This window comes from Tupaia chinensis, unplaced genomic scaffold, assembly GCF_000334495.1.
Source record: "Tupaia chinensis unplaced genomic scaffold, TupChi_1.0 Scaffold000452_1, whole genome shotgun sequence".
Taxonomy (NCBI): Eukaryota; Metazoa; Chordata; class Mammalia; order Scandentia; family Tupaiidae; genus Tupaia; species Tupaia belangeri.
The window spans coordinates 1,794,261-1,801,346 of NW_006159959.1; the positions used below are offsets into that span (position 1 = coordinate 1,794,261).

The 7,086-nt window shown below is 34.8% G+C and overlaps 1 non-coding gene across 1 annotated transcript; it reads left to right on the forward strand.

Moving 5' to 3' along the window:
* The first annotated feature begins 2,617 nt into the window (after window positions 1–2,617).
* LOC114009076 (U6 spliceosomal RNA) lies at window positions 2,618–2,726 on the forward strand. The gene has a single exon (XR_003550546.1). It is a non-coding gene; the product is annotated as a U6 spliceosomal RNA (small nuclear RNA).
* The last annotated feature ends 4,360 nt before the right edge of the window (window positions 2,727–7,086 follow it).

The window sequence follows — 7,086 nt, forward strand, 5'->3', positions numbered from 1 at the left end:
GGAGAGGGGATTGTGGCATGGCCATCCCCCCTGGAGAGTGATTTCTCGCTTTCTATCTCTGTCTCTCTCTGTCTTTTTGGCGAGCAATGCACCCTATAGAAAAAACCTCTCAAAAAAAAAAAAAAAGAAGAATTATTTATTATTATTATTATTTTGACCAGAGACAGACGGAGAGAAGGATAATAAGAAAAAAGCTGCCAGTTCCAGGCGTCGAACCATGCCCAGCCATGTAGGAATCTGTTAGGAACGGTAGAAATGCCATGCTTCTAGAACACTTTGGATTTATAAATGTGAATGAACAATTGCAGGGGAAATGTCTGACCTCTTGCCTTCCTACTCTGAAATGACAAGAGGTCCATTAGCTTGAATGTGGGCTTAGGGAAAAGGGTGTTAATGACTAATCTCATGCCTTCTCCTAAAAAGCTACAGGAGGCCATTAGATGGTGTGAGATCTGATAAAGGTGTTTTCCAAATTCCAAAGTATTGATGTCCATCCTCTGGCATCATTAAACCACACCCCCTTTCTCGATATTGAAATCGACTATGCTCCAGGAATTATCCCTATCTTTCTAATTCTCTATGCAGCACCTTTCTCTAAAAATAACTTTCCTTCCTCTCTAATCCTTCCTAAAGACTAGAGAGGCTTAGCAGGTGCATCCCTGACATGGCCCCTCCCTCTCCCTCTTGACTCAGATCTCTGTGTCTTAAGAAGTCCTTCTGTACATACTTCAGGTGACTCTCTGCCAGACAGAAGAGTCAAGGGAATCCAGTGCCTTAACCACCATACCACCTGCTGACTTCAAATGCAGTGGTTTTAAAATAAAAAATAAAATAAAATAAGTAAAAAATAAATCACTGACCTCAAGAAACATATCATGTATATCAGCATATCCAATTATTATTATCACAACTTTATAAAGCATGTTTTGTTATCTCTTTGTTGTGAAATAATATAGGGATGGCGGAAGTCCATAAACCTTAAATACACAGCTTCATAGATACTTATAAGGAGTTTATTCTAGACATGAAACCTTACTTGTATACTTAAAGTCTCTCAAATGATTATCAATTGTCAAATACTCAACGTTGGTTCTATGGGCAAGCAGTATTTTGACTTCAATTATTATTTGCATTTTTTTTACATTCTATTGTATAATGAAACTACATATGTACCCCTAAGTAATACCGTTTGATTTTGACCTGTACTTTGAAATTTACATAGCTTGAGTGATAGGCATTATGCTCAGTTTACTTTTGCCATTATGTTTGTGAGAGCAAATCATGGTGTTCCAACATGATTCTATTTTACTTTCCATAACTCTACAGTACACATTACAGAATATATGACAGGACTTCAATAAGTTCATGGCAAAATTGAATTACAGTACGAGATGACTTGTCCAAGTGGTGCAGTCTCTAGTGTATAGGAATGCAGTACTGGAAACCACATTGCCAACTATGGGTTCAGGTCCTCAGGTTGCCCTGAAGATACATGGGTCATGTAGGATCCTGAGAAGCTGGAGGACTGAGGAAAGGGTATCATGGTGTGATAAGCCCTGTTGAGGGTGACTCTTTCTTTCATGTACCTGCATACACTCATTACCTTAAAATTAATAAATGGATAAATAAAGGATGAATTTATTTTGGTATAGAAAATTTTGTACCCATACATAGCTTTTTCATAATATCCATTTTCCATAAACTTTTTGAAGAACTATCCCTTTCCCTCCATATCTCAATGTATTAATCCATTTCCTAGTTGAGGGCCACCTGGTTGGTTTCCAACTTGTGACTTAATGTAAAAGGCCTCTATAACCTTTCTTATGCATGACTCCTCCTGTTTATACACATGAGTTTCTCTAGGACTTATATTGGGTCTTTGGGAAAGTCATGACTGAGTTTTGCACAGAAAAATACATCTTGGTTTTCCCAACAACCTAGTATTTACTCAAAGTGCAGGGAGACATTTAGACTTTTCTAGATTATGCCAACTTATTTTCCACATCAGTCATAGCATTTGCATTCATAGGGTATAAAATTTGTCTTTGATCCACAGTATCACCAATATTTAATATTAACTAATTTTCACCTTTCTTTCATTCTGAAGCAAATCCTAAGGATTCTCTTTATATATGTATGTATATATATATATACATATATACATATACATATATATATATACACACACACACATATATATATACACATACACATATATGAATAAATTTAAAGAATTAGATTAATATGTATATATATTATATATTGTATACAATAATAATATATGTATATATATATATATACTAAAATGAAACTAGCAGATAGTGTAATGGTTATATCATCAGACTCCCATGTAGTAGATCCTGGTTCAAGTCCTGGACATGGTGGCACAAAACTCACTGCATGAGTGTGAGTGCCCAAGATCCTGAGGGGGTGATTCTTAGATTTCTGTCTCTTTATCTCTCCAGCAAACTTTTTGGCCTTATAGCAAAAAATATCTCTAAAACATACACTGAAATTGAGGCTACCAGGTGGTGGAGCAGTTAAGGTACTGAATTTCCACATGATGAACCACTGCTTGTGTTCTGGTCTTGGTGGCTTGAAAATCACACTTGGTAATGTGCTCAGTCTGTAGCACATACACTAAAATTGGAAAGATTATAGAGAAAATTATCATATCCATGGCCCTTGTGTGAGGAGGACACACAAATCTGTGATTTCTCACTTTTCCTCTCACTGTCGCTGTCTTTCTCTGATCAGTGCACATGCCCTACGGTAAAAATTTTAAAAACAAAAAAAGAGTAAAATGCTAATTTTAATACTAAAATTAACATAATGCATTTAATGACTTGATATGGTTATCAATAAGCTCATATACATTTGATATGTTTAAAAATATCCTACTGAAATAAAACAGTGTACAAACACCAGCTTTATGTTCTGTTTTGCCTACCATGACCCAGGATAATTTTAACATTTTTCCCTTCTGATCTCTTCTAATCTTGTAAATATGTTGTACAAATAATCTCCCTTCTTAAAATCTAAAATTTGTATCTGGAAGTCTTGACCACCAGCATGATTCTGATGTGATGAACATTAGTAATGTTCATCAGTATCTACATCTTCTCCTCTTCTAGTCATGAGAACACTGATTTTCTCCACACTTGCATTCAGGCAGGGAACTGCACCCATTTCTGCACAGCCACATTAGAAGTGATGAATGTAAGTTAAGGACCACATTAATTAACTTTGCATAGAGAACTTCCCGGTCTCCCCTTACTTCCCATCATAGTGTAATTGGGAGCATCTTGATATTGTCCCGCTGGATAGACCAGTCACAGCCTAGATAAATGAACTGCTGTCTGGAGAATAGGTACCCTTCTGAGAACCAGTCAGAGCCACATCTGTATTAACATGTATAAAAGGAAAACAAAACTAAAGTAAACTAAAAGACTTTAAAAACATTCATTTTATTAAGTTCCATTTAACCAACTTTTGGCCAGCTCCCTTGTACAGCAGTAAAGTTCTGCTCAAGAGAAAGCAAATCTCATATGACAACTGAGGTAAGAATCCTCAGCTTTGTCAGCCTAAAAAGATCCCACAGGCTTGAGGACTGGAGGAGAGGGATGAGGGCGTGACTAGACCCTGTGGGAAGGTGCTCATTTCTCTTTTTCATTTACTCGGTCTCTTTCACTCTCACCTGTGCATATGTGCATTTTAGCTGAATGAAGAAAAAAAAATTAAACAATCTTAAAGTTTAGAATACTTCTAAAATATGTATAAAAATGATTTTCTTTCAATTTGAAATCTTTTTTGCCAGTTTTGTGTATGTAATTCAGATGACCTGGTACACAATATTTATTTTCATGTTTTATAATGATTTTCTTTCAATTTGAAATCTTTTTTGCCAGTTTTGTATATGTAATTCATATGCCCTGGTACACAATATTTATTTTCATGTTTTATCTTACACATATTTCTTTCAATAGTTTTCAATTACTAACTTTCTCTCAAAGAGCACTTTCAAATCATCTCTAATTGACAAAGTATTCATTTTTATAAAAGTTAGTGAAAAGCTAAAATGAAATTCGATAAACTATATACTTATTGTTGTTTGTGTCATAACTTTATAAGGTATGATTTCTCCTGCATAAGGGTAAATATGTGCACTCTTTGTTCTTTTGCTCATAAACATGTTTTTTTTCATATATGTATATGAATATAGGCATATTTGGCTTAGACTTAGTTAAAATTAGGTTTTTCTCAAAATAGTGAAAACTTGCTAGTATGTCTGTCCACTACTGGTAAGGTTATGCTTCTTACCTGATTATTAGTGGTGCTCCCAAAGATAAATAAATGGCTTCCTTGTCTAAAATATAATCAGATTTTGTTTCCTAAGTTGAAAATATTCTAGAAAGTACTAACAAGAGCAGAAATATATTGATTTAAAAAGGTTAAGAGTAGTTCCTTTATAAAACTGATTATGTAGTATCATGTACTCCTTTGGATATAATCAATTAGAATGAGGTTGCTATAACTATTAATTTAAAAAAAGTGAAGTTCACTCAAAACACTCAGACTTCCAATTAGAATATGAGTCAATGTCTTGAATATCTCTTTGTGTATTGAACTGGTTCAGGAACTTACACAAATTAATTTAACCATAGGGTGGTTCCAGACTTTTGGGTAAATCAGAAGGCTCTGGGGAACTGAAAGAATACATGGCCAGTGGATACGTTAGCTGAGAGTGAATGGTAGCCGAGGCATAGAGAAAGAAATCTTTATCACCTTCATCTTCTTTATTGCTTATAGGTGTCACTTAACTGGTTGAATCAAAAAAAATAAATAGTTGCTATCTGCATTGTGTTTTGTCTTGGTATTGATTATTCTTCAATGATATGAACCCAAATCATTGTTTTGAGGTATGATGCCTCAGAATTATATGCCTATAATTTAACCTACATTTGAAAATATAGGTAAAATGAGTCCAATTTAGTTTTTAAGTCAACATTCTACTAAAGTAATCACAAAGTTACGAATCAGCACTAACAGGTACTGTAGTGGATAAGGTGCTAGACTCCCACATGACTGACTGCAATTCATGTTCTGGACCCAGCAGCTTGAAACTCACACCAGGAACATGTGTGTGCATGCCAAAAATCCTGAGAGGAGAATGGAGAAGAAAAGACTGTGGCATGGCCATCCCCCTTGGGGGGTGATTTATCACTTTCTCTCTCTGTGTCTCTCTCTGTGTCTCCAAAGAGTGAATGGGTCCTATAGCAAAAAAAAAAAAAAACTCTCTTGTAAAACAAACAAAAACACTTATGACTCAATAAGGCACCATTTTAGAAATTCTGGAAATCAAGTGGTAATCCTGAAATTTTTCAAAGTAAAAGTACAAGATTTATTCAGCAACTTAATTTTTAATCAGAAAAATGTGGAAGAATATCAATGTCTATCTTTTGAAAAAGATGAGTATGACAAAAAAACGATGTGCTGAAATTTCAGGAAAGGATCCCTGGTATGTGCATGTGAAGTCATCAGCTGAGCGATATAACAAATCTGCATTTTTTAAAGTAAAGCAGCTAACTGAGAAAGATATTACTGCATTCAAATTTTGATAATCATTCTGTAATTAAAGTTCCAATGCATGGTCACATGAACACATCTCTACTTTAACCTATGATCCATTTTGGTAAACATCAAACTCTTATGTTCTCCATTAATGTCATTTGTGTTTCAAAATAAATTAGGTATTGTCACCAAGAGCATGTCAAATCAATGATAATATTAGTAAAAAAAAATTATAATGTGAAAGATAAGATCATTCTGTGCGTAAGGTCTGCTTGTTTGGCACAAGGTTCACTGTCCTAGGAAGTGAAGAAGTTTAAACACAATGTAGGTCATTTTCAATGTCAAGTCTGTTTTACTATTTAGCTCCCAAATTAAATTCTCTATTATAAACTTTTTGACTTTCTACTTCTAGACTTACTGACATGAGAGATTAGTCCTTAGGTTCAGTTCTGTTATTCTGTCCTTGAATGATGGTACTCTTTCTCATATATCCAGAATACGGATAACATGGCTTAGAAATGGTTGTTTCTAGAAGAGATCCAACCCTCTGTCTACAGTGGCACAACATATCTGAATGAACATGCTAATATGGTAATGCTATCTATGATAAACAGAACTAAAGAGCAAATTTTGTCTAATTACATAAGAGAAGGTATATTTAGGCTCCTCAGACACAAAAATGTACTCTTCCTTGAAATAATTTATTTTGCATGATATGCCAAATAAGTAGAAGTGCTTAGGGGAGTTAAGTTTACAGAGGATTTAGTATTTAAAACAAAAAGAAAGAAAGAAAGAAAGAAAGAAAGAAAGAAAGAAAGAAAGAAAGAAAGAAAGAAAGAAAGAAAGAAATGAAGGGTAGGAAAACAAAAGAAAGGGTTTTTGTTTGTTTGTTTGTTTAATGAAAACAACAGTTCATACATCAAGGAGTACCCAAATATGAACAGTCTAAAACCAGAGAAATGAGGGACCAGCAGTTGGCGTAATGGCTATGTCGCTGGAATCCCATGTAGTCGACCATAATTCAATACCCAGACATGGTGGCTTAAACTCATGCTGGGCACATGTGCGTGCATGCCCAAGATCCTGAGAAGAGAATGGAAAGAAGGATTGTGGCTTGGTCACCTCCCTTAAGGGGGTGATTTCTCACTTTCTATCTCTCTGTCTCTCTCTGCTTTCTGGCAAGCACACACACCCTATTGCAAAACCCTCCCCCACCCCCCAAAAAAGCAATATTTATAAGAGCTGTCATTAAAAAAAAATAAATAAACAGTGAAGTTTTACACATTGTGAAACTTCTCACTGTCAAAAATCTTCTATTGTTTGAGAGGCAAATGTATGTGCTAATAGGAGCATGGTATTAAAGAAAATAAAATATTTGCAATGGGGCATTTATATAAGACAATGCTATCAAAATTAAAATGGTAATTCCTTTTTAATTTTTTTAGTCTAAGTGTGTGTGTGTGTGTGTGTGTGTGTGTGTGCATGTGTGCTGTTTCTTAGACAGGGCCTTAGCCT